This window comes from Molothrus aeneus, chromosome 2 (assembly GCF_037042795.1).
Source record: "Molothrus aeneus isolate 106 chromosome 2, BPBGC_Maene_1.0, whole genome shotgun sequence".
Classification (NCBI taxonomy): Eukaryota; Metazoa; Chordata; class Aves; order Passeriformes; family Icteridae; genus Molothrus; species Molothrus aeneus.
Window position 1 is genome coordinate 94,204,819 of NC_089647.1, and position 24,389 is coordinate 94,229,207.

Genomic DNA, 24,389 nt, shown 5'->3' on the forward strand with positions numbered 1-24,389 from the left:
AGCTGCCTGTAATGAGATTAAAACCAATCCTAAAGCCTGACAATTTAATGCTTTAAATTTTTCTATATTTTGGTGATATTCTTTGCCTCATCATAAGCGCATGAATGTCACAACTTCCACCTACTAGCAAGATTCCCTGTAGACAGCTCACTGTGTGATAGGTTAACGTGATAGGTTAACATGATAGGAAAATGCAAATCGTTCAGAGCAATACTGGCATCCAGCTGGCCACTGAAATATTACCTGGAGCAGTGCAGAGAGTCTCTAGTAGGTGAACCTGTGTGCTGTATCAATGACCTGTGAGTGTTAGTAGCTCCTCAAATGCTGTTGTCTGAATGACAGGAACTTTTCTAAAAATCACCTCAGTTAAATGACTCCTACCTCCAATACTCCAGTCTTCAGCAGTTTCCATCCTGCTTTTGAATTGATTTGCAGTCCAAAATGATCAAGCTCCTTAAAAGATTGCTTATAGCAATGTAAAGAGCATCTGAGTGCTCAGACTAGGTCAGTGTCCTCAATTGCCAAAGTTCAATGGAAACTTAAGAGCAGATGTTGGGCCATGGTCAGCGTACATAGCAAGAAAATTGAATCTTTGACGTTGAGAAGGAGAAACAAATCATTGGTGATGTCACTGAACATGCTGATATACCCATAAATACACATTCTACTTCACTCTTAGTGAGGAACTAGAAGACGAAGTTGTAGGATATTTTAGCACTAATACTGCCTGGTGCTGCCAATCCTTCGATGTTATATTGTTAACTGACTCCATCTCACAGATGTGGTCCCTACCTGACATATCTAAAAGCTTTCTTCATAGCCATCAACTTACACTCTTATGTAGCAAATTGCTGGATCATCCTGTGGTCTTGAACCCCCTGCATTACCCATTCACTTCTATATCACCTGAAAAGCTTGCTAATAGGAAAAAACCCTGTGTTTATCAAGTACCTTTTCTTTAACATGTCAGTAATACACATAAGCTTCATTAAAACATGTACCAAATATAATTTTCTTTATTCTCACATTCTGACATCATCAGATGCTGCAGCAACTTACAAGAACCAGCATGTTGACATTGAAAGTAATAAATTTTTCTCTTATCTTTTTGTATAGCTCTCTCCATGGTAGGTTAAGTGTCTTTGTGTATTTCTTTGTGTTTAACTGAACACTTATGAAAAAGATACAATGTGGATTGATTTCCAGAGCCTAACTACTTTTTATTTCTGACACCTTTCTCAATATATATCAGTATATGTTAAATTTACCCCCCAAAAAACCCCAAACCCAAAAAACTCTAAGTTAAAGGTTTTGAAAGTCACGCGAAATAAGCAATAAACATAGACATGAGGAAATAAAATATATGTTGTTCACAGATTTCATGACAATTCATGTTTCCATGGATTTACCTGAAATGATGATTTTTCCCCACATTTTTGCTTTATACTTTTATATAACTATAAAATACTTAACTGTGGAAAAGTCTACTATGTTGTTTTGGTTGTGCTTTTTTAAAAACATTTCTGCTTTTACTGTCAAAATTGTACATTTTTCAAAAAAAATTCAACTTGCATGTTAAACAAAGGATATAGACTGAATTACTTTATTCCCTTCCTCTTACACAAAAAATATTTTGCTTGCAGAAAAGGCATCTTGAATAAGCAATAATACCCCTTTATTTTTCAGATACCCATACTTATAAATCAAAATTGTTTTTTTCTCTATAGTTTTTCTATTGTTAACAATTTTTAGTTCTTAACATAAATGTCAACAATTTAAATGGGCAGGGCTATGATTCTTACAAATATTGTAAAGTTTCATAACAGTCCATTATTTTTCTAATGTAGGTTAGCAAAAAACCTTATTTATGATGCCTTAGTATTTAAAGCATCAACAAATATTGATTGATCTGGCACAAGTTTATCACTATATAAAGAGAAAAATGTAGTCCTATGTTTTCAAGAGCTAGGTATCTAATTGACAAAAAAAAATGAATATAAGAAGATTAAGTTCTTTCATTTGGTTGTCTTTTTTTTCTTCAGGATTGGGCACCACATTGTTACCACCATCCAAACCCTATCCTATGCCTTCTCCTGGTGGGTTAGAGATCATGGGAAGAGACAGCACAGTATTTCTATGTCTAAAATACCAGTGTGAACAGAACTATTTTTTCATTTCTGGTGGAGTATGTTTTTAAAGAGAATTATGTTTCAGATACAGTGCCATTTCTCAGAACTGTCAACTGTCTAAATGTATGACTGAGATTTTTTGTAATAGTTTTATCTTGTGATTCCCTATTGCAGGGATTTATTGACTAACATAAATTCTGTTATATAATTGCCCTGCTACTGAAACACACTACATCAGTCTCTGCCTTTCTTGTTGGAGCTGTTCCACTTTAAATAAATAAATACTCACTGGGCCAGAACAGATGAGTGATTGCCTCTATACACCAGTGATTAAGACACTTGCTTGGGAAATATGAGTCAGATTGAAGCTATGGCTCCAATTGTTAATTATATGAAGTAGAACAGCTCTGACTTGTCCTTCAGTTTTTAACAGCTTTCATGGATTGCCTTTCACATACAGGTACTTGAATCCCAGTTCTATATCAGGCTAATAAGGAATAACTTGACACTATGTGGCTTGTACAATTGGGACAATTGGGTGTGCTGAGAGAGGAGGAGGAGTCAGTATTTTTCTACTACATTAACAAAAGCTCTATAGGTGTTCCAGCAATTTCTAAATGATAAAGAAGCGTAATAAAATTAAGTCTTTCTTTGAACTGCATTTGATTGCTGTTCATAGGAACTATATATTTATTTAAAAGATTGTAGTTAATACCACATTGGAAAAACATATTTTAACTACAAGAATGTAGTTTGAGTCCCTTATTCATTGTTGCATGAACGTATGTAAAGTGGATGTAAGCTTGTTACAAAAATTCTCTACCCGTAGCCTGTCAAGAAAACTGCTTACCATCACTACAAAAATGGACACAAAAGCAACAGGGGGGAGGGAGTGGGGGGAGGGAATATTTAGCAGGGGTATGTGTGATAAAAAAAATCTGCCTTAAAGATGGCTTCAGATGTGTATAAAATAAATATTTACCTGAGAATATTTTCTAGCTGAGAGAGTGGTCAATACAAGGAAAATAGGGTATCTAGTGTTCAATTTATATGACCCATTTTAGGCCTGAATATGAGGGTAAGATAAATCAAAGCCTAAAAGTGGCTATTTCTTTTCATTTTTTATAAACCTGCTCTAAATGACCAATATAGGGTATGCCTAAAAGTGGCTATTTCTTTTCATTTTTTATAAACCTGCTCTAGATGACCAATTTAGGGTATGCCTGTGTTGTAAATTGCAGTTAGGATGAACCAAAACCCTCTACTCCTTACAAGAAAACTTTACAGAAAAGTTTGTTTTTCCTTACTCCCATTTTGTTTCAGTAGTTTTAGATTTGTTGTTTTAACATGTCTAAGTGATTCCACCTGTTGCTATGCAAAGTTTTATATTCAGTGCGCTGAAGTATATCATAGTTACTGCTATTTAATTGCAGATACCTACATTATTTTGGGAATTAGTATCCATGATAACGTTATCTACTATTATATTTAGTTAATATAATAGTCAAGGGTTATTAGGAAATAATTAACGTTTCAAAATATGTAATTTCTAGGTATGTTTCTCTTTAATATGACTTATCTACATTTTATTTAAAAAATATTAAAAACAATCAATATTTTTAAGATTTCTGTTTCATTATCCAAAGGGTAATATTTTAAATTCTAGCAGGAAAGGTCTTAACTAGTATGTAAGATAAAGATATGTTTGATAATACAGAATTAAAAGACTTGAGCTGCTGCAGAGAAACATGTCTGCTTTTAGAGACAGCTGCTTGTTGGATTCATAGACAATTTGTTTGTAAACTATTACACTTTATTTGAGCCTAAGAAATCACAGTCTTCAACCTGTCATTCTTATACTTAAGAAAACCAGTTTCTTAAGACATCTTGCATGCTTACTGGACCTGATTTGAACGGTCCCTTAATAATCTACAGATTCCTAATTTCATTGGAGTTAATGAGATATACTGTGATATGGTCTTTTTTAGAAAGTGAAATGTTTTTATATAGCTTTTTGATTTCCATACAGTTGTTACTGTTTGAAGAGTAAACAGGACATCTACATATCAGCAGCATAAAAACATCCTGACACACACTTGACAAAAAGACAGTTTTCACTAAGTTCAAACAGTTGTCTACATAGTGCTTCAACATGTCAAAGGAAGTTAAATAGTTAAAAAGAAGCAATTAAAGTAGACATAGGAGTTTGATAAGAGCATTCCTGTGAGGGCAACATTTTCTAGACATCTTATATTGGACTTTCCCTAATTTTTAAGGTGTTTAGAACAGACCAATCAAGCAAAGGCTGTTTAACTGATAATACTATTATTGTATGATTATTGTAGAGTAGAAATATTTCAAGAAAAGAAAATTATCAATTTGCCCAGTAGTCCATGAAGAGGTAACAATTTTTTTCTTCATTGTGTAAATGCTTGTTACTCTGCCCCAAAACTTGGTATGACACATGCAAATATTAGAGGCACGTAAGATATGTTTGCCTGTGGCAATTTACTGTACTCAAACTAGTAGTATTTCAAATGAAATTCTACTAGTGATTAGTTACTTAGGTAAATAATATATAAATCAATGACAATTATAATTCATACATTACCCTGGAAACATCAAGAACTAGACATAAAAAAAAATATTGTAATTGATTAATCAATCATCTCTCAATATACCCTAGATGATTCTGTCATCGTGTGTCTAACGTGTGTCAATAAAGCCTATATTATTTTAAAATATTTTGTCTTTTTCATCTATTTTATAGCTAGTTACTTTGCATACCAGTATTTCCTCCAATTAATTTTTTGCCCATCCTAGACTTTGTTATGAATAGATGTACTGTCCATCACTCTGTTCTAATACTGGCAAGAACTTAAAAATCTAAATTACCAAAGAGATAAATTTAACTAACATTAATATATTTTATGTTATGTTGTGATTACTTTATAAAATTATTATTTAAATATGAGTCTTTGTGAAACTAATTTTTAAATGTACTAATGAAATAAGATTACAAAAAACCACTGTGCCACTGATGCTTTAGTTTTAATGCCTTGTTATGTACCAGCTGACTTATTCTATCAACCACCCTTTAATAAAAATGGCAGCTTTACCTCCAGTATGTTAAAAACCTACTTTTTGTCTATACATGTAAAGTCTGGGTGATATGAATTAAGATCTTGCATAATGAATCATGTCAAAGATAGGCTTGATGTTAATTCTAGTTTACCATATGGAGCAGATAGGAAATATGAGCAAACCAGATCAGGAAACTGCATGCAAAGTAACTCTGATGTCTATTTGTACAACTGTATAAATTATTTTACAAGACTAATCCCATGCGGTGCAGCTGTGTGCTATTGCAAGAGTCTCCTTTTCCCAAGGATTTCAGTGAGCAATTTTCTGCATTTCAGTGTGGTATATAAATATGTCAGCTTGCTGTCAGTATCTCTGACACAGCAGAAGAACAGAAGGAGACCAGAGCAGAAGGAAACCTAGACACCTGATTTACTTTATTGTTGCAACCTGAAGCACTTTTGGTCTCAGCAAAAAAAAAAAAAAGTGTAAGGGTAGGAGGGAAGCTGCAGGAGACCACCAAGAGTGCAAAAGCTATCAAATATCTGACATGGTCCTGTAAACCAGCCCTCTGTGCTTGAGATTTGATAGGCTACACACAGTGAGAACTGCTTATAGCAGTTGAGGAACTGGAAGACATATATATTCCAGAGCCTTATTTCACATACATGTGTGTGTATATACACATTTATTTATTTGCATTCTTATTTGGGTATAATTTTATGGATTCTATATCTACTAAAGCTAATGCTTTACTTGAACCAGATAACCTATCTGAATTTTCCAATTTTCCCAAGGTATTAGTGTCCTGGAATTCGAAAAGTGATTTCAAATAGGCAACATTTTAAATTAGTATTTTCCTTGTTCACTCAGATAGCTAGTAAGTAGCTAGTAGGATTTTACTGAGAGACAAAAAAGAAAGAGTAGAAGATTTATTTTAAAATATGCTAGATTTTCTGTTTATAAAATGACAGAAATAAATTCTTTAGACTGCCTTGTAATTTAATTCAAAACTAGTTCAGTCTGCTTCTAGATATTCTTATTATAAAAGACATTGTCTTTCCAGTAGTTTAATATCAAACAGAAAGTTACTGGAGCCAAGTGACTTCCTAGTTAATTTGGTTGCCATCAGATTTACAGAGGAATCAGCATTTTAGCCTATGAGCCAGTTACACGTTGCATTTAGCCATTAACTTTAACAGCTGATTGACAGAAAACAGTTGTTGCTGCACCAGACTAATCCTCTAACTCAGAATTTAAGAGAGTGTTATCCTGAATTATACTGACACAAAGATTTCTAAAAGTCCTGTAATTCTCCCTGAAGGGTCAACGCAACAACTTTTCTTTTTTTGGAAAATGATGAAATTAGACAGATTTTTGAAACTTAGCTAGGAAAATATGGACTTAATTTATATTAAAAACACATCATTGACAAAATTAAATTAAAATAATTTCTTGGATCTCCATTTCTGTAATAGGTTGGGGGGAGTTCTGAGTTTATTTGCAGAAGGAAGTTCATGAGGATTGGGGTTGTCTTTCGATTATTTGCTTTTCTTTACTCATTTTGCAAAATTGAAGAGGAAGCTTAATATAAAAGGTTATATTCTTTACTGGTGGTGCTTACTTTTGTGTGGTGGTGATATCTATAAAAGAAAAAAATTGAAAAATAAGAATCCAACTGTATTTCAGCACCCCTCCTCCAGCCTGTGATATCCTTGTTCCATGAAACCATTTTAAAGATTCTTAACATCTGCATTTTTTTAACAAGAAAAAAAAAGGCAAAGAAAATCCCTGCAAAAATAACAAAAAGGCTTGACATGGTTTTCAGCATGGAACAGTCTCCTCTTCAGCAGAATAGAGATGCTTGTTTGAGGCCTGAAACTGACAATATCGTCTGCATGGGTGACAGGTATCCAATCTCATCAATTCACTACTAGAAACAGGTGCATTACACCCCAGGATTTCTAATGTGCTACAGGGCTCTGTAATCCATAAGAGCTGCAGAAACAGCAACTTGTATCTGTCATATGGCTGGAACTACCTGTCTCTCAAGCCAGAATCTACCTTTCCAAATGTCAGCCATACAGCTCTTTCTCTGAGGCTGTCCAAAATGGTACCACCACCTGACCCTCTTGCTAAACTGCTTAGAAAAAGCCTATAAACTGCCACTTTACCAACTTGCCCAATTTCAGTCATATCTAGATAGCATCTCCCTGGTGAATATGCCTGCTACAGAAAAGCACTGCAGCAGTTAAAGCTAAGAGTCACAAAAATAGTTGTTTTGTAGGTGTTAATTTTTTTCAGGTAAAAACAAAATCACAGCTACAGAAGTAAAAAAACATAGCAGTGTCTGAAGAATAAAAAGATCTCCCTTTGTGCTCAAAAAGTCCATGGTTTGCAAACACTGAGGAAGAAACTGATGTTTTCTTTCTTATCTTTACTAGTCATCTGCTGTCAGTCACTGTCAGAGCCAAGACATTGAATTGCATGGTCTTTTTGTTCTCTTTTGTAGGGACATTTTTTTTTCTAGTCTTGAGGAGGAAGAAGCAGAGCTGTGAAAGTCCCTTCCAGAAAATTTATTGCACTTGGGCATCCAACACCAACCTGACAAGTTAAGATCAAGGTCACAACTTTAAGGCTTGAGAGCTTGCCTTAATATTTTTCTAAGAATTGAAGAGATAGTTAAAATAAAAAAGAAGTATAATTACTTCTGTAAATAACTAACACCTAAAATAGTTTTAAAGGAATTTTCCCCTGGATTATTGACAGTTAAATTTAAAACAAGTGAGTTAGGTATCTCAACAGCCATAGTGCTAGTGTGCAGACCTATGGAATGATTTAATTCACATAAGTGTGGGATCTTCTAGATTATCCCACATGACTTTCAGGTGCTGCTTTCTGGAGCATGAGTCTTGTCTCTACTTTGTTTCATATATCCTAGATCTATGTGGATATCTTAGACTGGCAACATTTGAAGTGATTCTGCACACCAAATTCTAGGCAAATGCTTTAATACCCCAATCAAAAAGTGAATAAATTTGGGAGAATTATGCAGGCAGCCACGACTACTTTTTTATTGATGTGAGTAGACCTCAAGTCTATTAGCTACATATAGATCTTAATTGGCCTACTGACTGTGATTTATATATATTTTGAGGATTTAAAATTACTGGTTTACTCCTGAGTCTACAAGAGAAAGCTGAAACCCTATGGTGGTCTTGGAAGCATTACTTATTTAAACATGGGAAACTAGTGGTATTTCCAAATTGATAAGTTGTTTAAGATACATTTACCAGAGAGGCATGTAGGACAAAGATCTTACTGGAAACATGCACTAGATCAGCACTAGATCATTAAAACCACCTGATCATCTAGAAAGAAAATTTGAAGTGAGATGACATTTCCTAAATCTCAGCATTGTTTCTGCTCTGTACATGTTAAAGAAAGTCAATTGACCTCCAGCTGCCCGGCCAGAAAGGGTCTTACATAGACTATGTCTTTCAGCTATGCTAAGGCATATGCATTTAAACAGCTGAAGTCCTCTGCTACTAATGTAGCACAAAGAATAATCATATTTTAGAATTCACATCACTAGAAAACTGAAAAAAAAATATAAAAGGAAAATATTTGTATTGAATAGAATATGAAAGCCTGAAAAGTGCATTGCAAGCTAGGAAATTCCACCTTAAATTTTGAATGTAAAATCCTATGAGACAGTTATAAGTAAATTAATATTTAAATAGATTCAGCAAGTAAGTCTACTACTGTTGAACAATTTAAAATCCTTATAGCACATAGATCAAATAATGTTGCTTTGCGGCAATTTTTCCAATGGAAGAGGCTAGCAAATAGAAACAAATGATATGTGACCATAGAAGATGCCTGACAATACTGGGACACATGAAGGAAGGATATACAGTAAGGGAGGAATGAAAAATCCTAAGGAGATGAATAGTTCCAATATGGTTTTGTGTGCAGTTTTGACTATTTATTAAAAAAAACCCAAAAAGCCATAAATACATCATGGAAATGTATAATGAAGAGATGCTACAATGACCAAATATCAAGACATGAATTACAGAATAAGCTTGAGAGCAGCTTTATTTTCTTCTCTCTTAGATAATCAGGGGAAAAAGGCAATAGAGAAAATTGAACACTTCAGTCCAAAGAACAGCACAAACTCATTAGCAAATGGATACAGATTGTCAGAGAAGAAATTTCATCTGGAAATTTCTAATCTGGAAATTAGATGTGTTTTGCCAATGAGGCTGAAGATCCAAAATAATCTGTAGCAGGATGAATGGTAGAAATAAGTTCCATTGTGATAATATCACAAAATTCTGAGTGGAAAACAATGATATTCTTTGGCCCAATAAGGGATAGACTACTGCCTGGAGATCAGAATTGATGGCTAAGATGTCCTTCTTAACTTCAAACTACTATTTATAACATGATTCTGAGCAAAATCTCAGCTGATTAGTGAGGAAATGCAAAAACAAATTTTGAAGAAAACTTTATCTGTAAATAGTTGGGAAATGTCTAAAAAGGCATTTAAGGCAAAATTAAAATTGGGTTTAGGAACTGTTCTCAACTTTTCAATGTCCTAAAGACCTGCTCACATTTTACTTTACATCAGTGATGGAAGAAATTTGTTAAGGAGAGGTCTGTTAGTCTGGAAACTAATAGTTAGTTTCTTTTAAATAAAAAAAAACCCAGAAACTCTTTTCTTAAGGAGAGTTGTACACACTGTTGTGTATTATGGGAATCTGGGTGATCAAACAGCTGTTCTGTCATGAGGGTTTCCAATCTCTGTACAGGAAGGGAATCCAAAAAGGACAAGGGAAACACCTGCCCCTGACTACTACCAGCTCTGTGGTACCCTACTGGTACCCTACCAGCTCTGAGGGAAAGGACACTGCTTCTGTAAGAAATTATACCAAATGGGTGTCTTCCAGCTTTTCAAATGAGGATTGAGAAAAAGTCAGATTAACAGAACAAAGAACAAGAGCTGCAGGGCATACTGCAGTCCTTATTCTACTTCTCATTTTAAAAAACGTTTTAGATTTCACTGGATTCCATTTCAAGTCCCAGATTATTATAAGGCATTGCTATGTAATTCTACTCTGTATAGGACCTTGGCTTCCTAAAGTACTCAGGGAAAGGAGGGAAAAATAACCAGTTAAACAGTCAATTCCTCCTTCCTAAACTGACATAAAGAAATTTCCTACAAATTAGTTTTATTCATGTTGTTTGTATGAACTAAAATTTCAGAGGATCTGTAGTTTCAGCTAAACTGAAAGGATGCATCTTTCTGTAAAAAATAAAGTGAAATATAGTTTAAATTTCCTTCTGCCATCTAATTAAAATTAAAATAGTTTAAATTTCCTTCTGCCATCTAATTCTGAAGCAAGATTTAACGATTTTCAGTTTAGCTCTTATAGGTAGAATATCAACACCTCAAGAGGTCAAAAGACATAATTTGTCTGGCTTTTATTGTTGTTTTTTATAATATAAATGGATTACTAAAACTTATAATACTTTATATGGTGGTCATTAAGCTGTTGCTTTCAGAATATTGTAAAATCCATAAAACTTGTAGCAAGATTTGAAAATTGTTGCCATATATTTATTTTTCTACGTTCACTCTCTAAAGCAACACGCAGATCAGTGGTTTAGGCGATATCTATAATATGTTGACATTTAAGGATGAAAAAATTTCTCTTTTCCCTTTTATTTGAATCAAGCAGGGAAGATTAAATCAGGAAGAACATATTGGTAGAAAAAAAAAAAAGAGTAGTATAAAATTATAATGAGTAACTACTGTTGTAGCCAGTAAATCAGATCTCACTGTAGCCAGTGAATCAGTTCTCACTGAATTCAAGGACACTTAAGCAGACAGTTTGATCATTTCAGAATGTCTTCACATTTATATGTTGTTGTCATGTACAAACCTAAAGGTGCTTTTTCAGAGCATTCTAGTATCATCTTCTTTAGCAACATTTGCTGATTCTAAATGATCCCACTTATAACCCCAAAGAAAAATATATAAGTGGTGCTGCAGAAATGAGATCCCAATATACATTTCAGCATGTGTTTTTAAATCCTCTGACTGAAACTCACAATCCTTTTACCAGCTTAGAACACTGATAGTAATTCTATTACCACTGCAATAGCCATCCCTCTCTAATTCTCTAGACACAATTACTGTGCACCATGCAAGATGAATACAAATTAACAGAAGAAAAAACACCATAGAAAAGGGAAAATCAGTGTGGGCTGTAATGTTCCTGCAGGGGATGCTCTTGCACTCTCAAGTTTCGCTGAATGAGCTTCCAGAAACAGTTGAAGGGGGAAGGGGTATGTCATTAAAAAAAAAAGGAATTAAAAAAAATAAACCCTAAACATCAAGCAATGTTCTGTATATGATTTTTCTTCTGCCCTTGGTAATTCATACAGATACAATTAAAATTTTAATTAACACTGTTATCTAGGGTAGGGTTTTTTCATTGTATGTAGCTTTTCACAACTTTAAAGAAAGCATTCACTGCTTATATTTAGAAAAAAAAATCCATTCTGTTTCACCTTTTGGTCAGTAAATGTTTTTTATTTAAATTTATGCTGAATTATAAGGGAATAAATTTCAAGTGCTTTTTTTTTCGTCAATAAAATTCCTGATTTCTGCCACCTTTGCAAAAAAGTATATACACCATAAACAACTTTTAGCAATGGACATAAAAGAAAATAAGGTGAAAACAAAAATAACAGCCTGGTTTATCTTTGATATTTTTAATGTAAAACTAGAGAAGCTGAGGACTACAGCTGCAGTTTACCACCACTTCTGCTGGAAGTATATGGCATGATGACAGCCTATTTTAGTTTCCACAGAAGAGAATTTAAAGGTGAACAATGCTACCTAATATTTCAGTTTGCAGAAACAAAATGCTATGAAGGATTTGGGTGAAATGATTGTTGATTTTTGATGCTTCTTATTTTGCCTTACTCTTCATATTGCCTTCTTAATGGAAGGTTACCTTCCAATTTTCTTAGCTTTTGTAGGTTTTATAATTCCTTGCATCCCACCGTGTTTTATAACCCTAAGAACATCTGCCTGGCTCAGTGCAATGCAGACCTGTACTTTCATGGAGAAGAACTTCCTGCTATGGAGAATTAAATGAGTTATGGTTTTCGTAATGGCTATAGCATTAAAAGTCTTTATTTACTAAAAATAGTCTCAAGACAAAAACTGGACTGCTTAACTTAGGCACTAAATTGGACTTTTGTATTTTCATCTCTACTGTGGCAAATCCTCAGACTAGGAGAGAAAAATATTATTAGAGGTTCTAGAGACAGCCTAGAGGTACTAGAAACTGTCTTCCATCTCAATCAATTATTTAGGCATTTTATTCATATGGGTTGTTTTCCTAAGTGCTTTATTTTACATCTAGGTTTTATGCTAATACTAAATAGACTCCATCCTGCCCAAACTACCCTAACTAACAAGGAGGCAATACATTTTCTCTCATTGTAAGAGCACAAAATCTATCTAGAGGTCTGCAACAGTTATGCTACAAACCTACATCCCTTCCACCCTCTCATCTTACACTCAGTTTGATTTTTTATTTATTAATTATTTTTCTTCCGTTTGCAAATAGATCAATAGTGATCCTTTGACAGGGCATGTTAAAGCCATCTAAAGGCTTCTCAAAGCCTTTTGGACAGCTGGTGGATGACAGTTTTGCCACTTCTCTTCATGGGAAGGAAGGAAGGAAGGAAGGAAGGAAGGAAGGAAGGAAGGAAGGAAGGAAGGAAGGAAGGAAGGAAGGAAGGAAGGAAGGAAGGAAGGAAGGAAGGAAGGAAGGAAGGAAGGGAGCACCTGCTCTGCTGTTGATTACAAAAGCTTCCCACCTGCCATAGGGTTCAGTCTTATTTTATCTCAACAGTGTTAAGCTACATCGAGTTTACAGACGATATTTACAATGCCTGGGAATGTTAAGACTGCTTGGTTTAAACTTCTTTCAAGAGCTTTTCATTAATCTAGTTCTTGTCCAATCTAAACAAGATATGAAATCCTATTTTGTGAATCTGAACTTCTCCTCAAAATAGTGAAATTTGTCTGTTCTCAGAATAAGCAGAAATATTGTCATCATATTCAATAATATTTCAAAGATCTATTGGATACTGGAAATGCTCAGCATCAGTATTTTCCATTATGTGTTTAGAGGCAATTCATACTAAAACTAGTAGAAAAAAAGAAGCCAAGATTCAATTTTTCTGACTTTGACTTGGTGGTATTTTGCATCAAATTACTCTTTTGCTGTACTCTGCTCTTTCTATTTCAAATAAGTTTCCTAATACCCCTACTCCTATTAATTCACTTTTTTAATGAAATAGTTTAAGAAATGTATGTTTGAAATTGTTATAATAAATTAAATGTTTCCAAGGAATATAATTTCTTTCCTTTTCATAACACTGTCTCTTTCTGTCAGAAATGTAGCAAAAAATTCTGAATGAAACACTAGTGGAAAGCTAAAAGGAAAGGTAAGATAGGCTGAGGAGGCAGAAACAAAAGACACTATTGTGTAGTTAAATTTGGGTTAAATTTTTAAAAACTGCTCAGAAGAATTTCCTTTTTTGAAGGTGGTCAGCCAAATTTCTACTTTCTCCTAATTTAGTTTTACCACTTATTTTGAAAAAATAAGTTATTTACAGTGATATTCAGTTCTCCTTATTTTGTACTACAGTCTCAGTAGATATGACCTTTTATTTTGTGAGGGGAAAATTATTTTCTTGATTCTCCAATAAAATTGAATAGTAAATATGTCACTTAATATACCAGCCCAGTAAACTTTAATGAAGTGTTTCTATATGGGAATGGGGCAGGAATCTGTTTGATGAAATCCTGAAAACAGTCTTTGAGCAAAATTTTACATGCCTTTTTTTAAAAATGCAAAACTGATTCAAAATATTGACAGAAATTTATTCAAATTCACTACTATAAAGTTAAGACTATCATCTCTGATCTTAGTTTTATTTCTTTGCTAAGTATTTCTTGGTTTATTCATACAATAGCAAAAATATTGAAACACACAAGGCAATACTACAAAGGAGCTGCAGTTTATCATTTTACATTTTAGAAGAAAAATGAACCAGCGTCCTCCTATCAAACACAGATGTGGGATTTCTTTTATTCTGTCCTACTATTTTGAAACACCCTTTAGCATAATTTAAAGTAACACAGGGAATTACACATTTCTGAATCTGTGGTTAAAACATGGCTTTTCCAAAAAAATACTATCTAGAAGTATTGAACAAACCATTTTCCTAATGGTTGTAATCTGTGGATGTAATAACATTAGCTGCATTCTACTACTACACCTGACAGAGAGGCAAAAATTGTGTAATATCTTGATTTTCTTTTCTAATTACATGATTTTATTGGAATTGTGAGAAGGAGAGAAAAATGTGAAACTTTATTATTATTATTATTATTATTATTATTATTATTATTATTATTGCTGTATGTATTGTGTAGTGAGTATAAATAATTGCTCAAGAATTGTCCTTTAAGTATAAATGAGTAATGACAGCACTTCATTTCATAAAGATTTCAGTGAGTTAGGGCATTATTTTCATGCAGGTTACCACAAAGTAAATATCCATAATAAAAACAAAAGTTTATCTATTATCCATTAATCTCATATATTTTAAACCACTGTTGCTTCTTTCTCTTTTTTGTTTGGTGTTGCCAAGTTCCAAACCTTTTATCCTTCCATTCTTTTACCAAATGATCTCATTTGAAAAAAAGGAAAAGAAAGAACAAAAGAAATTAGTGCAGTAAAGTTTTCTGGCTTTTGAGCCAGATCCAGTAAAGAATGGTGGTTCCTAAATGTTTTCTGAAATGGAATCAAGATTCACAAGCTGTTGTTGTAAGACAGAGGGTGAGTTAGAACCTTCGGAGTAATAAATCAAAACGACTCAAATGGTGCAACAGCAGTACTTCCAGTTATTTAGACACAAAATTTCAAACTCCACTTCCTTTTATAAGTTATTTTTTCTTACCAGGTCTGGATGTTCTGTCCAGCAGAAACACAGAGAATAAAATATCTCCAGGAGTGGCTGCCTGAAAAGATTATAGGGCTTTTGTGGGTGTTGTTCATTTTTAGTTTGTTGGGGTTTTGGGGTTTTTTTTGGGTTTTTTGTTGTTGTTGTTGTTGTTGTTTGTAGGGTTTCTTGTTTGGTTGTTTTTTTTCCTTACATTTTCTTTTTCCTTTTTATTTTTTTCCCCCCCTAAATTGCCAGGGCTGAATCTTCTTTCTATAGTTTGAAATCTGGTCACTAGGGTACTTCTCCAGCAGGTAGCAGAAATGTGTTATCATTCCTCACTACGAGAAGAACGAACTTTGCCTTCCTCCTTCTCTGAAAGTTTTCTGCCAGCAAACCACCATTCAAAAGGCAGTACCAGCACCTCCAGCTTCAGCTGGCTTAGCTTTCAAGGAAAGAAAAACCAAATACCACAACACAAAAGATCTGGATAAAGTCATTCCAGGTCTCTTTCTACTTTAACAAAGAGGTACCCTGTGATACCTCTGGAGAAGTGCAGAGAGTAAAGGTACAGAATAGAAAGATTCTCAGGCACAATCCTCTTTGGAATTTTCTCTTGTCTGTTTTTCTGACCTAGTCCTCAACATTGTGGCTGTTGTGATTCTTTGCGTTGGTGACTAAATAATTCCAAATAGGAGACTGAAGCATCCAAGGCCCCAGATGGACACTGAAGAACAGCAGAGTCTCCCACACGCCTACATCTTTTTTATCACGTCACTCTCCATCCTTCTGGCTTCTTGCACTCAGCTCTGCTCTTCTGGCTATGGTATTCCTTTCAAGTATTTTATCCGTTCCTAACCTGGCTGATAGAAAGTGGTCAGAGGGGAAAGTGAAGAAATTTCTGTTCTTATTACCACATCAGTTTCCAGATAATTTTCTCTGAAACTGCACTTAAGCAGGCATAAGGATCAACATAAAAATCTGAACAATTTGATTCTGTTTAGTCTCGTAACACTGGTAAAAAACCTTTCAAGAACCTAAAATCTAAACAGTTTTTGAGTACTGTGTCTGAGGTTGTCCACAAGACTTTTATGTGTAACAGTTTTTCCCATTTCTTATGAATTAAATACCAAGTTTTATGATGAATTGGTTCTGTTTTCCATCTTTCTAAATCTTTTTCTAAATCTGTTTTACCTAATTTTCACCTTGAAGGTTAAAATTTTTTCAAACAACTTTTTTTTTTTTGTCAGAAGAGTTGATGACAGATTTTCATATTAACCTGATTTATTCAGTAGGGTGAGGGGAAAGAAAATAATATTCTTTGCACATAATACAATTCTTTCCCTCCTTTTTCCTTCAAATAACCCTCTGGGTAAAATGGTCCAGAGTTGTAAAATGAAATTTGGTCTAAGAATAATTCTCACTAATATGTAGCCTTTTATTTGTTGCCTACAAAATAAGTTTATCACACTTAGGAAATAGTATCCTCATTACTTAAAACAGAATGATTCATATATCCTCACAATATCTGTTGAGTTTTGTGGTTTCTTTTTTATTATTATTTTTACTGTAAAAATCACAGAATGAAATGTCTTCTTCATTACAGAGAATTTTTTACAGATAATAATGTTTCTGTGAGCATATTATATCATAAAGTTAATAAAAGTAGGCCCTTTAGGTATGAAAATTGCTTAAAAAGTAATTTAATTTTGAAAAATTAGTTTTTCTAGGGCTTGTTTTGTTGGTTTTTTCTTCTAAGTGCTACTGAATAGCAACTTTCAAGTGTTTGCATCTTTTCAGATGATAGTACAGGAATACTCACCTTAATCTGCATTAATTGGGTTCTAAAGGTAAGCTCTTTTCAGTCTACATATATTCTCACCAGCAAAGGTGAAATATTTGAGTTACCTTTACATGTCTGTATTGTATGGGTTTACCTCAGAGCTAGTTAGTAACTTCATTTTTTTAGCCAAGGAAGTAAAATGACACTTTGAAATTAGTTCATTTTATCTCGTGGTAATTGTCTAAATCTGAATTCTTTAGGGCAACATTTCTCTCTAGTAAGTTAAAAGGGAGTCTGATTAAGATCAAAAGTAGATGCTCATGAGACATGTGATGACTTAAGTCGAATTATATCAACAAATATCTATAACATTTTTATTAAACAAGGAACTGTATTCTATTCCCAAAGATCAGATAGTTTAAAATCAGATGACTTAAAGTTGAGGCAGTTTAAAAGCCAGCTTCAGAGATTTGCATAAGTTCAAGCTGTACTATTAAAGGTATTCTAGGGTAAACTACACACATGAGAAATGGGACAAAAATTTGGAGATTGTTCAGACTAGCTATAGTGAGTCTATTGATTTAATTAATTGACATTTAATTTGGCAATGTTAGTTATCTTCAGGAAAATGACGATATTTTTAGACAAGTCTTGACTAGCTTTTCTATAGGTTATAGAAAACTATGACTCCGAACTAATCTACTTAAAATCTTGGTAGGCAGCTGAAGGAATGTTTTCCCAGCTCACAAAATAGATTTTATATTCTGGTGAATTTGCAAACAGTGCCTTAGGCACCAGCGCTGGTGTGGATCACAGCAGAGCAACACCAGATTCTTCTTAGTAATGTTGTCCTAGTCTTTTAGGTAATAGTTCATGGGGTGTAAATAACAAGGAGTTTTAGATGAGACATGAGAGCTCAGGTGGGTTAGAGCACTGGTCAGCTAGAGTGAGATAACATGAAGGACAGTGACTGGCTGGTGAAGTAGGAAGTTGTAGGGGGTGATGTTCAAGGGAAATATTGCATGGAGCAGGCTATGGGCAGCCTGATCTCTCATTTCTCATGCCCTTTTAAACAAAATCTCTATATACTTTAAGTCATATTTCTAATAGCAGCACAGAATTCAAGTGTTCTACATTATTGCAATCATAGGGTAGCAAGGGATGAGGGGTGTCCTTGTTTGCATAACTAATACATTTAGGCTAAAAACATCTTTGAGACAATAAAGTGACTTGAGATATGTGCTTTACTGAAGTACTAACCGCTAGAGAAAAGTGTTTGACTATTACAAGAGTCCTCAAGGTGGGATGATTTTCAGTCAGCCCTGAAGATTCCCTGCTCTGAATAGACTCATTAATAGATGTTCTTTGAATGCTGAGGGAAAAATCTGTCTGTCCCAGGGACTTCTGAAAGTTGTTACTGCTGCAGAACTGAGTAAACTGAGCACAGATTAAATACATGTAAATAGTCAGGAATGGACACATAGGATGGTCTGTGGTAGTATCTAAGATATATTAATTAGGGTATGAAGTATTTGGGATGTGGTTGCAAGTATTTTAAGCCAGACAGCAAAACAGATCCTGCATAAGCTGGAGCAGTAACAGTTGAAATGGCCCAGCTGGTTAAAAGAACTCACCAGAGCAGCAGTTCAGCAAGTCTTGTCACCTAGTTAACATTCTTTCATGTCAATGTGTAATGGAGACTGCCACCAACACCAGCAAGACAGTAAATGACAACCCTGTTTCAGAGATTTCAATCACCACAAATTCTACCTTTTGTAAAACACACAATAAATCAGTGTTATATCAAACACCCAATTCACGTCTAGCTGTGCAGCACTATCTCATTCTAGTACATGAACTCAAAAGCTTTGGCCCCACCCTGAAGTGAGTGAAGAGCCGCCATAGCTTCACAGGTGGTAAATGATTCTAGGATGTCCATGGCAGAATTTGCCTCAAAAAACTGTTCCTGGCATGTGACCCCCACCTCCAATTTTGCTTACACCACTGTATCCCTTACTAATGGCAACAACTTCTTCCCAGCCCTTGTCTCCATCACACTATCATGCCTTTACCACAAAGCCAGCATGTACTGTATACTTTGGTTGAAATTATGCCAAATTCATGTATCAAAGCTTCTCATAAAAGATTTTACATTCTTCAGCTGTCTCCCCTGAATTCATTTTCAAACTAATACTGCATTCTAAATACATTGCACAGTTTGACCCTAGATTATGAAGACAAAGCCAAAATGTACTTTAGCCCATATAATACACATTGGAAGCATTCCTAAAATTCCCATTACAAAATATAAATAGAGACATGCTGTTTAGTCAGCTTTTACTGTTTGAGAACCACAGAATTTGAATGACAATTCGCTGGCAGGAACTGCATTTGGTGTTGTTTGTCTGTGGCAACCTTTCATAATGTTTTTATAGAGTGGGCGCCTAATCTGCTTAGCCTGATCCAGACTGTAAATTTGCTTCTTGATTGAATTCTGGGTTTAGTGCTGATGACAATCTGGGATCATGAACATCATAACATAGCTGCCAAGAACTGATGGGCTACATGGAGATATGAGAACAGTGAGGACAAGCAAAGACATGTGAATTAGTGACGTCATACCCCAAGAAACAGAGAGGGGAAATAAGCTTTCATGAAAGAATGATTCAAATCAAGAGCACTTAAGGTTCAGAAGTGACTGCTGTGCTGACCCATCCTTCTAATGTTTTATTTAAATTCAGGCAATTTGTGGTATGTGCCTGGTTACAGGAAAGGATTTTTGAGCCCAGATTGTCAAATAACTGTTTCACATAATCATATTTCCAATTGCAGCTGGTATCTAAGGTGAATCAAAGAGAAATTAGAGAAGATGATACTTCCCTTCTTCTCACTTCAATATGTATGAAGATCTTGTTTCAAAAAATACAAAATACTTCAATCACGCTGACGTAAAATAAATTTAAAAGTAGTGAATGGTTCCAGTGTTAATTTCTATTTTCTATTTTTATTATTTTTCTGTCGAATTTCTCCCAACTTTAATTTTATTAGATTAACTTACACTTTTAGATAAATAATTAAATTATTTAAATTTAGACTGGTCCTAGCCATAGAAAAAACAGCAAGTGACACTTTTCCAAACTTTGTCATTAATCTAACTAGTCAACAAGTTATGTTGTTGTTATAACATACATGTTAGCTATATGTAGCTGAATGTATCTATTCTGCTATAGTGAAGACAATAAAACAAAAGAAATTATGGGTTTGAGTTCCTGAAAGCAGTATATTACTGTTTCTTAGTCTCAAGGATTAAGCGATCCTTGTGATTTCTTAACATGAAGGTGGGAAGCAATGCCAAGTGTTGCAGCACTGCAGTAATTTCAGAGCAAAATGAACAAATAAGCAATCATCAAATTCCTAGAGAGATAAAATGTTAGAGAAGAGATAAGTCCTCGTAAAAAGTCCCTCTCCAGCTTTCTTGTAGACCCCTTCAGGTACTGGAAGGTGCTGTAAATTCTTCCTAGCCTTTCTTCTCTGTCTGCATAACCCTGACTCTCTCAGCCTGACTTCACAGAGGAGGTGTTCCGGCCCTCTGATCATCTTCATGGCCCTCTCTGCACTCACTCCAGCAGGTCCCTGTCCTTCTCACTGTGGGGCCCCAGGGGTGAACACAGTGCTCCTGCTGGGGTCTCACAGGAGTGGAGAGAGACAACCTCCTTGGCTTGCTGCCCATGCCTCTTGATTCAGGATAAAATCAGCTTTCTGAGCTGCAAGCTCACAGTACAAGGAAGGACCAAACATTTGGTCATTCTCTTTTAGAAAGTCAAATAAATACATAAATAAAATACACAACCCTGGAATTTGCAATACTCACAATTATATCTCTTTATATTATAGCTCACATAAAGCTTTAGTAGAATAAGAGGGAAATGTTGCTTTATCAGACTTAAACAAGTCAGAAAACTATTATTTAACCAGTTTTAGTTTATTTGACTAACCCTATTTCACCTAGTTGTTTTGTCTCCCTTGAATAAATTTTTTCTGTGACAGCAAGTTTCTATACCAAATTGACTATGCTGAATCATAGGGTGTGGATTTTTAATCAGAGGATTGATATTTCATGCACAAGTCCATGAGTGCATTAATAGAGTTCTTAAAAGACTATATTAGTTTTGGCATAGTTGTCTTGAAGCATTTTGACAAATTAGTCTCATTTCTGCACTTTTTGAGTAATGACAAGGGTTTAATTTTTTGAGCTTATATCTCAGTAATTTTGCATCCCATTGAAGAAATGCTGTCTTGAGTGAGGACTCTAGAAAACATATAAATCATAGCATGTTAAAAAATGCACAAGTACATCCATTGATAATGGTATTTTGTGTTTTGCTTTACCAGGAACTAGAATATTTATGTCTCAGGTCTACTGTTTGCAGATTTATAAGGCTGACACTGGATGTTAGCAATGACAAGCATGTTAAGGTTTTAATTTCCTACTGTTTTATTTTTGTCTTTCTTCTACTTCTGAGAAATATTGTTTTCCTTTTTGTTGGTTTTTTTTAAGATGAAGAAAAAAGCATAACAGCATCCTTTTTTCTATTCATAAATCCATTTAGTTGATGCTCCAAAACTGGTCCATTATTATGCATGCAGAGGGAGTCAATTACCTAAATTATATTAGCTACCAGAGAAAGAAGCTATTTTTATTTTGAATTTTCCATAGATTAAATAATCATTTATTTACATACATATAAATCAAGTTTTTAAGCTAGGTCTGTTCTTATCAGGACTTTTTTCTTTCATATTGCTTAATTTAACTAACTTTTGACAGTGATGCCTAAAGAGCTTGAAATATAACAATATAGTCCTTTTCCCAGAATGTCTTTTCAAAGACACATCAAAAACTGAAAAAGACAACTTCTTTTTCCCTGCATGAAATTTCCCTTTTCCTTAGTTTCTTTATTCAATCTCCTTTCCTCTCATCCTTAGTACATGGAAAACCTACAACCTGGGGAATTAATGCTGCCTAGAACTTTATCCATATTTGGCTGCAATCAAATTTGTTTTATCACATTTTGTTTAACAGCACTGCACTCCGTGTTCATACGTGTCCTTCCAAAGGTCCCTGAAGCCTTTTTTTAAGCAGCTTGAATCTATTTTTATGAGTGGGGGCTAAGACCATTTTCACAAGGTCAGATGTCAGAGACTGTTTATATGCATTTTATAAAGTAATTGATGTTATATCATACTTATGCTCCTAGTGATAACCTGTGGTTATATCTCTTCATAGTGGTTGCAGCTACTGCATGTGCAGAGGCAGAAGGTAGATGGCCTTTGGGAGCAGGAGAACACAGCACTGTCCAGAAAATGGTACTGAAGAGGACATAAGGCAAAGAGTGCCTTTGCTTTGAAGGCTTATCCATGATGACTTAAGTTAGCCTGAAATGAAAAAAAAAAATTGCAAAAGATCAGTAACTATGATTGACTTAGAACCATAGATATGATGACTGGTCTAGTAACCCAACTTGCTTATTAGACCTGGTTTTACCCCAGTGTATGGATTTAAATTGAAGCCTGGTGAAAGAAATATAACTACCACAATTGATCTTTTCTATTTTTTAAGCCATAATCTTTTAAAAACAGATGTTAGATAATTTCAAAATAGATAGGTGAAGGCTTTCTCTATTATTTTATAGTAATATATAACCATAACACTTATTTATGGCCCTATCAATATTACATCGTACAGTATGTAGAGGTGCATGGACAGAATATCAGTGTAATTTTGAATGGGCTTTTAGGTTATCCTTCTGGAATCTCATCCAATCACCTGCCTAATGAGGCTGATCACTGCACTCAGCTGAAATGGATAAGATAGGCAGGCTATTTACCTTTCTCTCTTCTTTTTTTTTCCCAATTTAAAAAAACAAACTGATACTTTGCATATATTCTTCAAATTTTGATTTGTAGATCTAAAATGCACTTATATTACTCAACATATATATTTTGAAATTGGGGTGCAATTTTTTCCTACACTTATAAGCAGCACCCCATTTTTCCAACCTTTTTCCCAGTTCATTAGGAGTCCTCTAAATTTCTTATTCCTCCAAAACCCTGGCAATTTTCTTCAGTTTTGTACACCTGAAAATTTAATAAATAAGCTATTACTGCATTATCAGGTCAACCCTGATGATGCTGTCTAGCTGCTGATACAGGTTCTCAGTTTAGTCATGGATTCTTTGTGCCAGTGAATCAGGGGCGCTATTATCTTTTTGGAAACATTTTTACATGTACAACTGCTTTCCACCAGATGATGTTTTCTGAACTTCAGTTAGAGAATGTCATATGAGACAGCATCAAAAAATGCACCGCAGTCCAGACATGACATCTTTTTTGTCTCTTGCCACAAGGCTGTTCCTGTGTCACGGGAGGATATTAGATTGGTTTGACACAGTTTGTTGTTGACAATTTCATGATGGCTGGAGGTGTTATGTACCCTTGTGTAGGGCATTGCCATAAAATAAGAGGATGGTAAGTACAAAGGGAAAAAACATTATCTGAGTTATGTATGGGATATTTATTTTCTTCTTCCAAATTTAGGATTTATATTGATTTTCAATTTTTTTGGTCTCTCTGAACCCTGTGATTTTCTTTGCCCATTTGGCATACAGATTTCCAGTTTAAAAACAGTTGGAATAGCATCTTGATTGCAGGAAAAATGGAAATATACAATCTTAAAATGAACATCAACTATTTCTCATTGGTCAGTTGCATCTGATGCCACAGAGAGACCAGTGCTTAAATAACTGGAAAACTGACACTCTAGGGAAGAGATTCCACTACCATGGAAAATGAAACTTCAGATTTTGGTAGGTTTGCTGAATGGTGTGCAAAATAGTGTGCAGAGATGTGATTCAGAGTACTCTTTGCAAGAACATTTTCATCTGGAAAGCTTGGATATCCATATCTTACAGATATTTCATACAGAAAAATCACATTTAACTTAAGCTGCTTAAGCTGATATAGAGCTTACCCCTTCACTTAACATGCTGCAAACCCTTTTCAAGAGCACAATACACAATGCAAGCAAAAAGTATAAGAAAACAGGAAAGGGGAAAATAAGTCTTAGACATATTTAAAATGCTTCAAACAATATAATTAATCTTTTATTGCAAGGATATAAGTCTGAAAATTAATATGACGAAAAATTAATACATACATACATAATGTATGATGAAGATAAGCTACATGTATTGGAACATTAAATGTGATTTTAAAGGGCTTTGAGTTTTATGTTGAATATGAAATAATTATTAAAAGTATGCATATTATAACTCCTTAAAATAAATTATCTCATTAGG